The sequence below is a fragment of the Sminthopsis crassicaudata genome, chromosome 5, assembly GCF_048593235.1.
Source record: "Sminthopsis crassicaudata isolate SCR6 chromosome 5, ASM4859323v1, whole genome shotgun sequence".
Classification (NCBI taxonomy): Eukaryota; Metazoa; Chordata; class Mammalia; order Dasyuromorphia; family Dasyuridae; genus Sminthopsis; species Sminthopsis crassicaudata.
This window is the reverse complement of record NC_133621.1, coordinates 298625146-298642528: the sequence shown is the minus strand read 5'-3', so window position 1 is coordinate 298642528 and position 17383 is coordinate 298625146.

The window sequence follows — 17383 nt, the reverse complement described above, 5'->3', positions numbered from 1 at the left end:
GAGGAGGAGGAGGAGGAGGAGGAGGAGGAGGAGGAGGAGGAGGAGGAGGAGGAGGAGGAGGGAGGAGATGGTGGCGGGGTGGTGTCTGCACGCGCTCTCAGACACATACTGACACACACATACACACACTGGTTCACACACAGAGCACACACACACTCACTAGCGCACACTCGCCTGCACACCAGTGTGCACAGCACACTCACAGACCCATACCCAAACACTGGCAGGCAGGCACACAGCCCTCCCTTTCTCTCCTCTCTCTCTCTCTCTCTCTCTCTCTCTCTCTCCCCTCTTCTTTTTTCTCTCTTCCTCGGAGGCGGGCAGGCAGCAGCCCTCCCCCCTTCCCCCTTCCTCTGCCGGAATTCCATCCGGATCAGCAGGTAAGTGGATCCCTCTAGATCCCGGATCGCCTCTGGGATGCTGACTCTAACAGCAGCCTAAATTGGGTAGAGATGGGATGCTGCCGGGATGCTGTAACTGAAAGCTGGAGGTTCTATTCTAGGGCCCTCACCTCGTTGTGTGTGTGTGTGTGTGTGTGTGTGTGTGTGTGTTGGAAGAGAGTTGGAACAGGGTGCTAGGAAAGGGGGGGAGTCTGTGGAATAGGAAGGGAGGGGGCAACAGCTTTTTGGTATCCAGAGACTGGAAATTCCCATGGGGGGTAAAGAAGCCGCCTTGGATTTCTGGATGGATGAGAACAGGCTGGAAATAGCTGAGATGAATGATATGTATGAATTTATAGATTTTGGGGGCAAGGGGCAAGAAGGCAACAGCATGAGATTATCTAGAGGCTTTCCAAGAGATATTAGCCAACACCCCCCAAACAAGCTGCCTTTCTATCTCCTCCAGCAACTCCCAGATCTTTGCAAACTTTGGGGGATCTGGAGAATTGGGGGGTGGGTGCTCGAGGGGAAGAAAAGAGGCTGTTATGAGCATCCTTTCCAGAAGAGGGAAACAAGTATGGGAAGAGGGGAAGTGATGCTCTTGGAGACATGCCCAGAAGTCCTTTGGGACCCTTAGGGGGTTTTGAGTGGGGGTGGGATCAAAATTGGGCAACGGGATGGAAGAGCAGGAGGGGATTGGCCATATTGTGGGTGGGTCTTGAGGTTGGAGGAAAGTAGCAGGCTGGGGATTTGCAGCCCTCCCATGTGGGAAGTCAGGGGCCAAGGAAATGCTCCAAGGACTTCTGCAGCCAGAAAGGCCCTAGGATCCTTCCTTTTCTTCCAGGGGCTGGGGGCGACCATGTGCCATGTGTGTCTGGTGTGTTCATGCGCATGTCTGGACACATGGGCCTTGCTGGAGGTGTCTCTCTGGAGGAGGGGGGAGTCTTTCTCTGTGGGCAGGGTGCAGGGTGCATGCCTGCTGTGTCTATGCCAGGCATGTGGGACGGCTTCTCCTGGAGAAGGTGAAGGGCCCTGCTTTCTGCTGTGGAGCGTGTGTGTGTGTGTGTGTGTGTGTGTGTGTGTGTGTGTGTGTGTGATGTGCTGTCTCTGTGGTCTGAAGAGCAGGTGAGAGCAGCCCTGGGCAGGAGAGGAGAGCTGTCCCGGGGTGTGGGGCTGAACAGACTGCTCTGCAGTAGTGTGCTCTCTCTGCCATCTTTCTCTCACCCTTTCCCCTTCTCTCTGCCAGCAGGCACAGCCCTCTCTGCACTTGCCTGCCTCTCCCTCTCCCTTCTTAGCCCTCAGATCTCAGATCCCTCAGATCTCTCTCTCCTTCTCCTACTCCTTTTTCTTTTTTCTCCTCTCCCTCTTCTTTACCTCTCTTCATCTTCCCCTTCTCTTTTCCTTCTTCCCTCTTTAATTTCTCCCCTTCTCAACCTTCCTTCTTCTCTCTTCTCTATCTCCCTTCTTATCCTCTTCCATCTCTTTACCCTCCCTTCTCCTCCTCCTGCCTTCTTTTCTTCCCTCTATCCTTTTATTCTTACCCATTTTCACTTCTATTTGTATTCTTTCCCTGTTTCTCCCTCCCTTTCTCCTTTCTTTACATGCCTTTCTCTTTCTTTTCTGTCCCCCATCCTCTTTATCTTTTCTAATATCTTCTCCTTCCCTTCTCTTTTCCTTCTTCTTCTCTTCCCACCATCCTCTCCCTTTCCCTCCTCTTCCTGTTCTTTTTCTACTCCTTTCCTTGCCTCTCTCCTCTCCTTTTTCTCTTTCCTCCTATGCCACCTCTTCCTTTTTTCTCTTATCCCTGTCCCCTCTCCTTTATATCCTTCTCTCATCTCTTTCCCCCTTCTCATCTGTCCATCCTGTTTTCTCAGACCACTCTCCACTTCATGAAGAGCCAGATCCCCCGTTCCCTTCCCCCTCCATCTCCTTCTCTGTTATTGGGATTCTATGGATCCCCAAAGAGCTATGAGTATCAGACGTGTGGGCCAGCCATAACTGATAGAGGGTAGGTGAGCGGGTGTGGCTGCCTGTCTCTATAGCATGTTCATGTTTTAATAAGCTAAGCTTCCTTTGCTAGAGGTTTTCTGGGGGCCTTTTGCCCACTGTGGTGTGTATTTATGTTATGGTATATTCCTTCCTGAGCTCCCAAATGTGGAGGTGCAGGAGACAGGGTTGGAGGGTGTCTATATGTTGTAGATAGGAAGCTCTTCTTGTTTATGTATGCCCATGGGTCAGTCTGGGGCATTAGTGTGCAGACTCCTACTCAGACACGCTGGACACTTTCAGTATCTTGTCACCTGGAGGAAAGTCCTAGGATCAGAGACTCAGAGCTGGCAAGAAAGTTAGCAGCATTCAGCCCATCCTTTTTAGTTGACAGTTTAGAAAACTAAGATCTGGAGAAGGGAAGTGATTTACCTATAATTATATAGGTGGGCAAGGAGAGCTGAGATTCCCAACCAGGCCCCCTGGACTAAATGCCATCCTTTTCAAGTATATCATTACATTTCCTAGCCATGTCAGCATGCTCACTCCTGTATACACTGCTACTCATGTCCTCGTGTGTGTGTGTGTGTGTGTGTGTGTGTGTGTGTGTGTGTGTGACCTGGGCAATGTGGATGTGTCTCTGCTCTAAGTTAGCTGTGAAGATGACTGTCTTGGTTCCTTGAATGTGTATGTTGGGAGAGAGGGAGGCTGGTCCTTGATTCTAGGCTCACAGAATTCTAGGCTGCAAGTCATCTCTAAAGCCATCTAGTTTCTCATTTTGCAGATGAGGAAACTGAGGCTGAGAGAAGAGAGATGACTTACAAAGAGTATTCCTTTCCTTTCCTTTTTTCTTTTTCTTTTCCTTCCCTCTTCCTTTTTCCTTCTCCCTCCCTCTTTCCCTCCCTTCCTTCCTACCTTCCTTCCTTTCTTCCTTCCTTCCTTCTTTCCTTCCTTTCTTCCTCCTTCCTTCCCTCCCTTCCTCCTTCCCATTCTTCTTTCATTCACAAATTCATTCAGATATACATTCATATAATACATACATATATTCATTCATTCATCCAAAGAGCATTTTTAAAAATCCCTTACCATGTGCCAGATGAGAAAAAAAAAGATAAGAATTATGTGGTATCTAGACAAATAGATTTGAGTCAGGAAAATCTGAGTTCAACTTTCCCAGTTGATCATTCAAACTGTGTGATCTTAAGCAAGTCATTGCTTAATGTACCTCCAATACCTTAGCCAAATTCTTAAAATCCTTAAGTTTCAGAAATGCTGCATTTTATATTGGCAAATGGAGATTCCTTGTTAAGAGTTCCTTAAACCAATGAGATCCTACCTCTGAACTCCTCTCCCCTCTCCCCCTACCCCCACCAAAAGTTACCAAATCTCAGACTGATCTTGGAACCTGTGGATTTGAGGAGACACCCATTGAGCTAGACTAAGTCCCAGACAGAGATGAATTTATGCAAGGATAAATCTTCCTTTCTGGTGGTGGAGACCTCATAGCTAGCTGTGGAGGTGAGTGGAATATGAACTTCACCTTCACCTTGTGTCTATGGTCTCCACATGGATCCCCCTGTGTGTCTCTATGTGTAACTATCCCAGGATTGGGACCACATGTGAGATGGGTATGGAGAATATTAGAACCTGGCCTTCAGAATGGCCCAAACTCAGAATTTGAAGGGACCTCAGCCACTAGGACATCCAAAGAACCTCCACTGTCTCTCACTTGACAGGTGCTCATCTAGCTTCTATTTAAATATCCCCCAACGAGGGGGAGCCCACTTCCTCCTAAGGCAGCCTGATCCACTCCAAGACAACTCTCATTGTCAGGACGTTTTTTCCTTGTCAAGCAGAAAGATGCCTCTTTGTAACCCCCTCTCCTGGATTTCAACTTTACCTTAGTCTCAGTTCTACCCTTAGATGCCAGGCAAGAATGAATCATTCCTCCTCACAGGATAGCCTGAGATCCTCCTTTGTTCTGCTGGTTTTTCTCACAGGACTGAGATCCTGTGTTTGTTGGTTACCCGGGAAACCCCATCTTCCTCCTCCTTTTCCCCAGCCAAGCCAGGCTAAGGAAGCTATCTCAGACTTCCCTCACTCTTTGTGACCTAGTGACCCACCTGAGGACTGGGAATCCCTTTGGGATTAGTCATAGAGTCCCACTTTTCTTGGAGGGTTGGAAGTGGAAGGGACCTAGATTTCCTAACCCCAGATCATCAGAGATTTGGGGAAAGGTGACCTTGACCCTTTAGATCTCAGGAACTATATGAGAGAAGGTTCCCACACTGCTCTGTGGGAAGAGATGAGGGAGAGAGAAATAACTTTGTGTGGGTGGGTCTGCTCCAGAGGTGGAACTTTCTCCTTTTTTTACCTTTTCTTTGAATATTCTTCTGTTGGATCCTGGGAGTCTAGCTTTGAGCTGCAAAGAACCACAAAACCCTTCTGGTCTGGTTCTCTTATTTTATAGAGTGACTTTCAAGCTTAAGATGCAAATCCAGGTCCTCCTGAGCTCCAATATGTACCATTTCTACTGAACCTCTTTGGTCCACAAGAGGGACCCACAGGTCCCTCCCGGGCTGCCAGACACATCGTCAATGATCGAGGTCTGGAGAATAACAATCATTACATCATCTCATTTACTTCTTTCTTCCTCATACTACATCTCCCATCTGCCCTCTGTGCTTCCTCACTTGAGGGAACATGGGACCTGATGGAGAGAAAGTCAAAAAGTTCAAATCTGACCTCACACTAACACGAGCTGTGTGACCCTGAGGAAGCCCCTTTTAGCCCATCAGTCTTGGTTTCTTCCTTTATAAATTGAACCTGATGACCTCTAAAACTGAGTGCAGTCCAAATCAGATTAAAATGTAATTGGGAAATGTTTAACAAAATAAGTAAAAAATACAATACAACATAGATAATGTTAATTGATGGTATTTTAAGTCAATATGCAATCTACAGTGATCTGTTTCTATTTGAGTTGGTCCAAGGTGCTTTCAGTTTCAGATCATCCTATGATCCTTTGCAGTTGAACTTGTTCCCCATGCCTGAAAGACTCATGTATTCTAAGAACCTGTGACTTCCTTCAAGACTCAACTCATTCACCACCTTCTTTATGAACATCCCTCAGATACTCATACCTTCCCTTCTGAGGTTACGTTGTATCTACTTGTATTTTTTTTTTTTTTTATCTATATGTTGCCTTTCCTGTTCCTTGAAGGCGGGGGCTGGCTGACCCTATTTTTTTTTCTGTGCATTTCTAGCACTTAATATAGCACTGACATGTGGCAATTAATGAGCAATTGTTGGTTGATTGAATGATCCTTAAAACAACTGAAAGTGTGCCTGGACAGGGATTATTAATTTCATTGTATAGCCTAGAAGACTGAGGTTTACAAAAGCATGTATGTATGTCTCTGTCCGTTTGTCCATTTTTCTCTTTTCTTCCTTCCCCTCCCTCCCTTCTTCCTTCTATCCTTCTCTCTCTCCCTCTTCCTCTCCTCTTCCCCTCTCTCTGTGTCTCTTTCTCTCTCTCTCCTTCCTTCATTCCCTCCCATCTCTCTTTCTTCCTTTCATTCTCTCTTTCTTTCTTCCTTTCTTTCTCTCTTTCTTTCTTCCTTCTTTCCTTCCTTTCCTTTCCTTCTTTTGTTTCTTTTCTTTTCTCTCTTTCTTTTATTTTCTCTCTTTTTCTCTCCCTCTCTTTTCTTTCTTTCCTTCCTTTGTCCCTCCCTGCCTCCTTCCTTCCCATCTCCATCCTTTCTTTCTTCCCTTCCTCCTTCCCTTCCTTGCTTCTTCCTCTCTTTCTTTTTTCTTTTCTTTCTCCCTTTCTTTCCTTTTTCTTTCTTTCTTCTTTCTGTCCCTCCCTCTTTCCTCTTTCTTTCCTTCTTTCCTCCCTCCCTCCCCTCCTCCCCTCTCTCCCAGTTATTTATGACTGATAATAGGGAGAGTCAGGATTAGAACTCACATTTCCTTCTCATTCAAGGGTTTTTCTGTTACGTTGTGTTTCCAACCTCATCTCCCTGCCTGTTGGCTCTCTGTAGTGCTTGGCAGGCTACTGGATATCTTGGGGTCCCATCTGCTTCAGGCATTGGTAAATATAGAGAAGGGAAGAAAGGTGGGGGGATGAGGGGAAGAACTTTTATCTCTGGCTTTTAGTGACAGTTTTTTAGGGGAAGAAAGGAAAGAAAAAGAAGAAAAATAAGAAAGGAAAGAAGGAAAGGAAGAAAACAAGAAGGAAAGACAGAAGAAAAGAAATAAAGAAGGAAGAAAAGAAGGAAAGGAAGGATAGATTTTGTGCCCAAAATTATCAGAGAGGGTTGGCACAAATCCTTGAGTTGGGCTCGAGGACTGACACCTGTAGTGAACCAGGGGAGAAGACCTTGCCAAAAGTGGTCTAGCTTAACGACTTCTACACTGAAGCCCAAGAACTGAGGTTGGATGGTGGTGGGGGTGGCAGTGAGCATGTTCTAGTCGAATAGGACCAGGAGGAGGCAGTGTGGTACCTTCTAAAAAGTTCGGTCCCAAGAATTAAAGGGCCATGGTTCAAATTCCATATTATGTGTGCGTGACCTTGAGTAACTAACCTGATTTCTGTGGGACTCAGTTTCCAAATCTGTAAAAAGAAGGGATTGGACTAGATAATTTATTAAAGATCTTCTAATCTTAATCCTAGATACTGTAATACTGGGTGGATGATGATCTGTGTCACTTTACTCAGTTTCCCTCTCTATAAAGTGGTTTTAAGCATTTCTCCCCATCTCATTTATATATTTACTCCATTTATTCACTAATTTATTTTTCCAACAAAACTCTTTGGGCATTTACTATCAATCAATCAACAAACGTTTACTAAGTGATTGCTTTGTGCTTGGCACAGGGCTAATTGTTGGGGGAATTTATAGATGAAAGGAAGGGTCCCTATCTTCTCGAGAGCGTATATTCTAGTAGGGAGAATGATATAAACACTTAAGTATCCCATGAAGGAGAATGTGGTAAGGAGCATAGGAAAGCTATAAATAGAAAATTAAGGGAACTCTGAGGATGGAGAGGTGACTTCCAATTGGGAGGATAAAGGAAGACATCCCAGAAAAAGCATCCACCTAATTGGGGCTTGAAGGATGAGTAGAATTCCTTTTAAAAGATGAATTTGTGTCTTTAAAGCAAAGCAAAACAAAACTCGTTTTCTGATACACAAAGCAAAACAACTAAATCAAGCTGACTCACAAAATGAATGCATCTGATCACGTGGACAGCATTCTGCAAATATTCAAATATTCACTCTGCAAATACTCAACAAGTCAGGATGGGAGGAGGGCATTCTATGTGGTGGGAACAGCATGAGCAAAGGTGCAGAGGTGGGGAAATGTTTGATGGGGAAATGACAACTTGTCCAATTTAACTAGAATGTAGAAGATGGAAAAGGGAGGAGCATAAGAGAGGTCTATAACAGTATACTGAAGCCATGTTCTAAGTACCAGATTGAAGAAGGTCTTTGAGCAGGGAATTAATATGATATACAAGCACATGGAGAAGATTACTCAGGATGGATTAGGAAGGGAGTGAGGGAGAGGAAGGAGTCAGGGTGAATGCATGGAAGGTGCTGGGGCTTATAGGTAGAGTTTGGGGATGAAACGGATGGGCCAAGATGGACACAATAGACATTTTGGAGGAAAATAAAATCCTGGGCAGGAAAGAGAGTGAGATAAGTTTACCCTTCCTCTTCTTCATTATCTCCTCTGCATTCCCTGGGCTCCCTTAGCTATTGGGGACCCTCCCTTTTTCCACCAGTTCATAGCCAGTTTCCCCCATTTCTTTCCTTTGAGACAGGAATTGGGTATTTAAAAATACTTTACTGAGACATGTGACCACAATATGCAGTGTGTCACAGTGGGGAGAGCTGGCTTCTGATTCAGTAAGATCTGGCTTCAGTAAGACTCTTCTCTCTGCCTCAGTGGCTGTGTTACCTTGCACAAGTCCCATAACCTCTCAATGTTCCAGACAATTCTCTAGCATTGATAGAAGAAAGAGACATCATTGATCAGAGGATTCTCATGTCCAGAATTAATCCCTGTCCCTACTGGAGCTTAATGGGATAAGGTAACATCAGATTCAGTTTAGAGAACCCAATCAGAACCCTGATCCTGATCACTTTGTGGGCTAGAAAGCAAGCACTAAGGCACCTTCCTTGAGCCTGTCACCAAGCCTGTGAATTGCATTAAATCGATGTAGCCTTAGATATGAATTTGTAAGGCTCGGTTTGATTTGTAGGAGACACATATAAGGACGTCTGCTCAGCACAGGAGATAATCGCAGGATGAAACAACCTCTGCCTTCAGGAGGCTTCCAGTCTAGTAGGAGAAACATGATGGAAAAACATTGAATTTGGAAGCAAAGGCCTGCTTTTAAAACCCGACTCTGTTACTTATTAACTGGGTAACTCAGGAAAGGTCACTCAATCAACTTGGGTCTCCCCTATAAAATGAGGGAGTTGGATGAGATGACCTTTGAGGTTCCTCCCAGTTCTGACTTTCACAATTCTAAGCTCCCTTCCAGCTCTGATATTCCATGTTCTTGAGGTCCCTCTTGGCTCTGTCAGTTCTATTTTCTAAGTTTTCTCCTCATTTCTCTTACTTTCACGTTCTAGGTTTCATCCCAGGCTTGAAATCCCCCACAGGGGGTTCTTTACCTTTCACCCCTGTGCATGTATGCCATGGATCCCTTTGACAGCCTGGTGAAACTTAGTCAAATTGTACTTTATTGCCTATATTCATAATGGAAAGAAATGCTACATTTCAGTTCAAGGTTAGGGAAAATAAAGATGTAATATTTTAAGTTCATGGACTTCCTAAAAATCTGGGGGTAGGGGTGTGTGTCAGTGGATCCCAGCTTAAAATCCTCCATTTTAAAGCCTCTTCTGATGAACATTTTCCATGTTCTAATCTCTTTCCAATCCCATCAAGCTATGCCCACAAGCATTTATTAATAAAAGCACCCATTATGTGCCAGATAGTGGGCTGATTTTTGCCCTTGAAATAGGCTACACTACAGATGGTTGCATCTTTCTGAGCTGGCCTTGACTTCAGTCTTATTATTGGCTAGATGGTGGGGAGAGGAGAGCTATCTGCTCCTGAACCTCTCCCTCTCTTGAGTTCCTTTTACTTCAAACTGTGGGACTCAGTTTCCTTTTCTGTAAAATGAGACTTGGTATTCTAAATCTGTGCTCCTCTAATCTTTCGATCCATCCTTCCTTTCCTGAAGAAGATGGAGGAAGGCTGGAGTAGGGCCCAAGGAGAAGGGTTTTCTTTTGCTTTCAGCACCTTCAAGAGGGACTCTCAGCCTCAGTTTCCTCCTCTGTAAAATGGCAGGTTGCAATGAATCCATCCTACACAAACAGCCTGTGCTTCTTGGAGGGGTGGCTGAATAGTGGGGGAGGTAGGACAGAGAGAGCTGTATTTCCCTGGCACCCTCAGAGGTGCGAGGCGACATCCCAGAGCTGCCAGAGACGTGAGCTCTTGCTGCCATATGCCACATGCCCTCCTCCCTCACTGCACATTGGAGCTTAGTGAGGGTTCAGGGGACACAGTTTTTCTCTGTCACATCCTCCACCTCAGGAGGCTGAGCCCCCCTCTGGCTCTTCTTGTTTTCAAGCATTTTTTTCACTCCTTTTATCTTAGGGAGTAAGAATGAAGTGAATGTGGTCTTCTCATTTAACAGGAAAGGAGACAGAGGAAAGGACTTGCTTAATACGGGTAATTAGTGGCACCCAGGACAACTCCAACTATCATTTACAACCTTTGTAATCTTAGGAAATTCACTTAAAGTTTCTTATCTGTAAAATGGATGTGAGAGTTGGACTTGATGACTTTTAAGGTCATTTCCAGTTCTAGATCTGGGCTCCTATGATACCCCCATATCTAGCACTTTGACCTATCTCTTATTGAGTCCTTGACTCTTTCCCTTGTCTCCGTGGCTGCCCAGCCATCTTCTCTCTGACCATTACCCCAAGGCTGGCAAGGGTAGAGCTGGTTCTGGGAATCCACGATTGGGGTCAGCTTCTCCTTGATGGCTGGGGTCCCCTTCAGGTGCTGTATTAATAGTCCATAAGGTTAACTTAATCTGCATCTCTCCCACTGTCTCTGCCTGAATTCCCGATTAAATTAACATTCTCCCTGGCTCAATTAGCCCCCGAGCAGAGGTGGAGTTATTAATGGGGATATTATCCAGGGCAGCAGAAGGAGTTCCCTCCTCCCTCCCCACGCATGCGCTAAGGAGCAGCTTCCCCACTTCCCCTTAAGGCCTTGGAGATGCTGGCTTCCTACCTCAGTTCTGAGGTGAGGGAGGGGAAGTAGTTCCTGGAGGTACCATGAGGGTCCTCCTGCTCTGAGACTGGGGGTTGGACCAAATGACCCGGGAAGGAGAGAGAGTTTTTGATGCTTCGCTTTGATGCAAAGTGATAATGGATGGCCACTGGGCCTTCTGTTCTAGTTAGTCTTAGTTAGTATTTTATGTGATAAGCTAGTTTGTATTTTATTCTTTTGCTAGACTGTAAGCTTCATGAAGGCAGGGCCATAGCTAAATTTTGATGTCCCTTTGCTTTGAACATGAGAACTTTCCATGTAATGAAGGCTTTAAGGCTTCTTTAGCTCAGCTATCTCCTTTTCCCAAGAAGACTTCTCTGATTCCCCTTGTTTAGTAATGGTATCTCTTTCTCTGGTTTAACAAAGTACTCGGGGTGTAGGTAATTCTCCATTGCTTTCCCCCCACCTCCTGCCCTTTTTTGGGTTTCATCAGTTTTGAGAAACTTCCAGTGTAGAATTTTTCTCCTCTCTTGCAGAACTGTTAATTTGTGGTCTTAGAGAGGTGTCTTAACCACTTGGAGGTGAAATAATTTGCTCAGGGTCACAAAGCTGATAGGTCTCAGAAGGGGGATTTGAACCCTGGACTTCCTGCTGTTTCTCATATGGGAATCATAGAGCTCTAGAATTTCATTGCTATAGGAAACTCCTGCCAGGAAAAATATCTGTACCAATGGAAATCCAGCACCTAGCACAGTGCCTGGTAAACAGTAGGTACTAAATAAATGCTTGTTGATGAGTTGATTGTATGACTGATTGTGTAATATTACATATTACAATTATCAACGTTGGAAGATTAATTACATAAGGACAGGGATCATATCTCATTTAAATTTGGAAACATACTCCCTGTTCACGAAGGGCTAACAGTCTTTTGTATACAAGGGAGATGTATGTATGTATGTGTATATATATACACATACATACATACATGCATATATATGGAGTTTAAGAAATATTTTAATTGGATATTTTGAATTAAATTGATGAGTCTCAGGAGGACCTATCTCACCATTTGGGCGTGAAAACTAGACTGCTCTATCCTCAGCTGAAATTTACAGGAAATGGAGGGTATATATGAAGGAGTCTTAGGGTAGGAGTGTTATTATAGGAGAAGATTCTGGGAAAGTCAGATGCCTACTTTGAAAGATCTTGAATATCATTCAGATAATAGGGTAATAGGGAGCCACTGAAAACCTTTGGGTGTAGGGGTGACGGAATGTCACTTAAGAATAGCGATTCTGGGGGGCAGCTAGGTGGTGCAGTGGATAGAGCACCAGCCTTGAATTCAGGAGGACCCGAGTTCAAATCTGGTCTCAGACACTTAACACTTCCTAGCTGTGTGACCCTGGGCAAGTCACTTAACCTCAAGTGCCTCAGCCAAAAAAAAAAAAAAAGAAAAAGATTAACAATAGCGATTCTGCTCACTTGGATAAAAGAAGGACTAGAAAGAAAAGAAAGGAGGTTAGAATAAGTAAATTAAAAATCATTTAAATGTTTACTATGTGCCAGACACTGTGCTAGCATTAGGAATAGAAATACATAATGAGAGAAAGCCTATTCTTCAGGAGTTTACATATGAATGGGAGAGGCAATTGATATAGAGAAGGATGTTTTGGTCTGGGAAATCACAGAAAGAAGGCTCAGTCCAGGTTCTTCTCTTTTCCCTTCAAATGACGTTTTCCTATGGGATCTCCAAGCATCTCCAAGCAATTAAATCCCAGATCTCTATATTCCACTCTGATCTCTCTCCTGAGATTCAGCCCCACATCACCACCTCTCTATTGGATGTGTTAAACTGAATGTCTAGTAGTCATCTTAAACTCCAAATATCTAAAGTAAAACTCATTACTTCCTCCCAAATCCTTCCTTCTTTCCAATGACTGCTAATGGCCCCACTATCCTCCCAGTTACCAAAGCCTGCAATCTCAGTATCTTTTCAACTTCTCAATTCCTCATATACAGCCAATTACTAACTTCAGTCATTTCTGTTACCATAGAATCTCTCAGATCTGCCCCCTTCTCTCCCTTCACTCGTAACCATTATATCCCTAATGCAATTCTCTCTCCCTCTCACCTGGACGATTGGAAGCAATAGGCTTCTATTTGGTTTCTGCCTCAAGTCTCTCCTTACTCCAATCCATTCTTCATTCAGCCACTAAAGAAATCTCTCATATCATCCATCCTTTAATAAAGATGAGAGTAGTTTAATATTACCATCCTAATAAGATATCACATCTTGGTTTGACATTTAATACTTACCATCTGACCCCTTCCTAGTTTTATTCCTTCCTCAAGTAATCTCCTATCTAGTTGCAATGGTTTCCTCACATATGGCACTCCTTTAAACCAACTCTATGCCTTTGCCTGTTATACACACCAATAATGACCTTCCTACCACCTCTGATTCTTGGAAGCTCTGCTTCCTTCATCCCACTCTACCCAGCTCCAGTCAAACTCTACCTTTTGTAGAAGGTCTGTTCCCTTTCCCCACCTGATAATGTTTTCCCTCCGAGATCACTTTTTGTCTGTATATATTCTGATTCTCCCTCCCCCATGTTGTCTTCTTCAAATGAAGGTAAGCATCTTGAGAACAGGAATGGCCTTTTGTTTTCATTTGTATCTTCAGAACCTTGGACAGATCCCAATATGTAGTAAATTCAAATTCCTAAAGTTGTAAGCTATATCCATTAGGTGATACAGGGCAGTGTGTGTTCCACACTGAGAATTGTCCTCCTTGTATATGGTGTGTGTGTGTGTGTGTGTGTGTGTGTGTGTGTGTGTGTGTGTGTGTGTGTGTGTAAACAAGTGTTTACAGGAGATGGATCTCTTGGGTGCTCAGACCAGAAGAATAATAGTCTAAACCAAAGTCTGTCCAGGGAGGGAAGGCTTGCACATACATGAAATCCGAGGAAATCAAAATCGTCAGATGTGTCACAGCTGGAAAAGATCAGATTTGGAAAGGCTTCCTGTAAGAGGTGGGATTGAAGCTGAACCTTGAAGGTCAAGGAGACAGTAGATTGGTAGAAAAACAGACTTCCAGTCAGGGGGTTGGCTATAAAGAAATGGTAACAAACTTGGATAAGCAGTTGAGCTAGAACTGACATTTCTTGGTGGAGATCAGGAGGACAGAAGGCTGGAGCAGTCTTTGGGTGCCTGACTGGGGGAAGGCAACAGCTGAATGCTACCTCTTCCCCCATACTGAATTCTTCCAAGGTGTGAGGTTGTTCCAGTTTCAGTTCATCTGTTTGTCCCTTTCTGGCCCTTCCTACCTCCCTGTCTCTCTGCCTCTCCATATGTCATTGTCTCAGTGGTACTTGTATATGTTTGTTCTTTCTTCCCTCCACTCTTGACTCCCATCTCCATTCTCTCTTTCCTCTTGTCCCTTCCTCCTCACTTCTCCTCCCTTTCCTCTCTTCTCCTTCACTATCCTATGCCCCAAACATCCTCATCTTCATGTTCTTTTTATTTTTCCCCATCCTTTTCTCTCTTGAATTCTTCTTTCTCCTTCCACTCCTATCTCCTTTCTATTTCCACTCTTTTCTACCCTTTTCTGCCTTCTTCTTCTCTCTATCTTTATTTTCTCTTTTGCCTTCCTCTTTCCCCCTTATCCTCCTTTCCACCTTTTTCATCCTCTTCTTTCCTTCTTTTCCTGTGCCTCCTTCATTCTTCTTCCTTCCTTCTCTCAAGTCTTCTTTCCCTCATTTTTGTCTTGGCTTTCTTTCTCTTCCTCCACCTTCATTTTTCTCTTTCTCCTGTCTCTTGCCTTTATTTCCTTCCCCATTGCTACTTTCCTCCTCTCTCCCTCCTTCCCTCCCTCTTTCTCTCCTTTCTCTTTCTTTCATTATTAATAAATAAATCCTCTGTAATGTAAAAAAGATGTTTTCATAGGACCCTGAGTAAGAAAGAAGGTGCCCATCTCTTCCGTAAAAATAAAACAAACTGCAATAATAATATGGGGCAGTCTGGGTAGGTGAGAGTGGAGGTGGTGAGAAGTCAGGGAACTGATCCACCTGGGAAGTCATGGGACTCCGTGTGTACTGGTCATGAAGAATTAGTCCACACAGGCTATTTCAATGGAGCTGTTCATATCATATATGCATATGACTTGAGCTCTAGCCCTCACCTCCCTCTTAATCACCCTGAATCACAGAATGTTAGAGTTAGAAGGGACCTTTCCATGTCCTCTGATCCAGGGCTTTCATTTGGCAGAAGACATTATGGGTTATAAAAGAGAGCGGCTTGCCTAAAGTCACACAACTTAGCAGCCGAGGACAAAATGAATTGTGGGGTGTTTCATTCATTAATTACAAGTCTTCCGTGTGTCCAGCCTTATGCTTGTTCTTTGGTGTTGAGGGAGAAGCCATGTGTAGTCATCAACCTCCAGGGGCTCCCTGTCAAGCCCAAGTATGCGTGCAGGGCGTGGATTGATGTAGTTTTCATTGATGGGATAAATGGATAATTTCAGTCAAGATTTCCAGGCCCATTGTGAGCAGGATTGTTCCATTTTTTGCGCTTGTATCTTCAGGATCTATCGTAGTGCTTGACATACAATAGGAGCTTAATACATGTTGATTGATTGATTTCTGTCTGGGACAGAGGAAGGAGATAAGGGCCAGCTTCAGGGAGAAAGTGGATCTTTATAAAGCTTAAAACTCCATATCTTGGGGAACTACTACAGTTGGCAAGATGGCATGAGTTGAGAGGAGTTTCGGGGATGGAAATGTCTTGACTAAGATATAGGCAGGTTGCGTGGCAGGGGGAGAGCCATGAGTGGGGAGCTCTGAGCATCCACACGGGGTTCTGTGTCCATGCCCAGGGCCATGCAGGCATGCATCCAAATGTGAGGAGACATGTGGGAGGGAATATATATAGTGCAGGAATTCATTCATTCACTCATTCATTCACTCATTCATTCATCTGTTCAACAAGCACTGATTAGTCACTACGTGTAGGAGCTATACTTCATTTAAAAGTATACAAGGACTAAAACAATGACCCGATGCCTGCCTGGCTGATGTTCCTAGGCTAACGGCCACTTGTGCGGCGCCATAAAGTTCATAAAGCCCTGGAGGGGGGGGCATTTTACAGAATCTAAGATAATAAAGGGGAAAGTCCACAGGGCTAGTAAGTGGCCAAGAGGAAACTTGAATCCAGCTCTTCTGGGCCCGAGTGCAGAACGGTTTCCATTATCTCGGGTTCTGGGCAGCTAGGGTCTTGTGTGTGTATGTACATGGATGTGGGGATTATGGTATGTTTGCTGGGGAAGATGGGAGTGGAAGCAGGAAGTACAAGGTCATGGATTTTGAGCTAAAGGGCACTTTAAAGACTACTGAGACACTCTCTCAGAAGAAGGAAACCGAGGCCCAAAGCGGGGGGAAGATCGCTCAAGGTCACCCAGTTGGTTGGTCTTAGAAGCCCGTGTTCCTCCTCCTCCTCCTCCCTCCTCCAGCCCCCTCAGGTTCGTGCTCAGAGGCACCCCCGGAGCCGAACGAGGCCGTGTCTCTGTGGCCCTGGGTGGGATAGGCTCGGGAACAAGAAGTCACTTCTCTGCGAAGGCTTTCATGCACCGAGGGCACCACAGGAATGCTGCATTACTGTTATTACTATAATCATCATGTTCTCTCAAACAAAGCCCCCCACCCACAGGCCCAGCGCCATTCCCGCCCCAGCCCTGCACCCAGCCCTGAGTCACTCACTTCCAGGCCAGTGCCGAGGGCCTGGGGACCCACCCCCCTCCTACATGGGAGGCACACGCCTGTGCCGTGGCAAGTACCTCCCTGCACAGGCCTTCCTCTCATCCCTGCCATGTCCCCTTATTGCTAACTGGCCTGAGGGCGGCTTTCTTTGCCCCTCGGAGCCCCCTATTTCCCTAGGAGTTCTTAGCATTTTGGAAGGGAGTGAGGGCTGGGTCTCTTTCCATCCCCCAGGAAAGCATCAGGCAGACTTTCTTTCCTGTTCTGCCCCGTGCATCGGCACTGGCCGGGGTGCCAGGGGTTCCGGGCTTCCAGCTTCTGCCCCTCCTCACCTGCCCCAATCCTGTGGTATCATGGGCTAGCAAGGACCGTTCCTGATCCCAGTTCCTTTGCATGCAAAGCAGCTCCCTGTCTCCCGGCCCCGTAAGGGAGGAGGGAGGTGGTCGTGGCAATCAGGATCAGGGTGTTGGCTGGTACGTTTCCCTGCTGTGTGTGTGTGTGTATGTGTGTGTGTGTGTGTGTGCACTGCCTCTTTGGCCGCTGGGCTGCAGTGTGAGCCTGCATGTGTGTGTGTGTGTGTGTGTGTGTGTGTGTGTGTGTGTGTGTGCGCTCGGGAGGATGAAGCGGGATGCCGTTGGAAGGACAGAGGCGAGCATGGACCCGAAGCAGATGGATGCTAGCAGCCAGCTGTGCCGAGCTGGCTGGGGGAGGCTGGGGTCCAGCGTGCAGGTGGAGAAAGATTTCCTTGTGAAGTTCCTGGAGAGAGACGCTGGAGGGTAGCGTGGGCTGGGGAGAACATGTGGGCTGCCAGCAGGGGTGGGGGGGGGGGCTGGGGCAGAGCCTTCACTTCTGGGCTTGGGCAGGTGTGGGCGAGTTTGGGGCAGGTGGGGGTCTGTGTGGAAGCAACGTGGCTCAGGCCTGGGTTTGGGCATGCCCTGAAATAGGTTAAGGTGTGTGTGTGTGT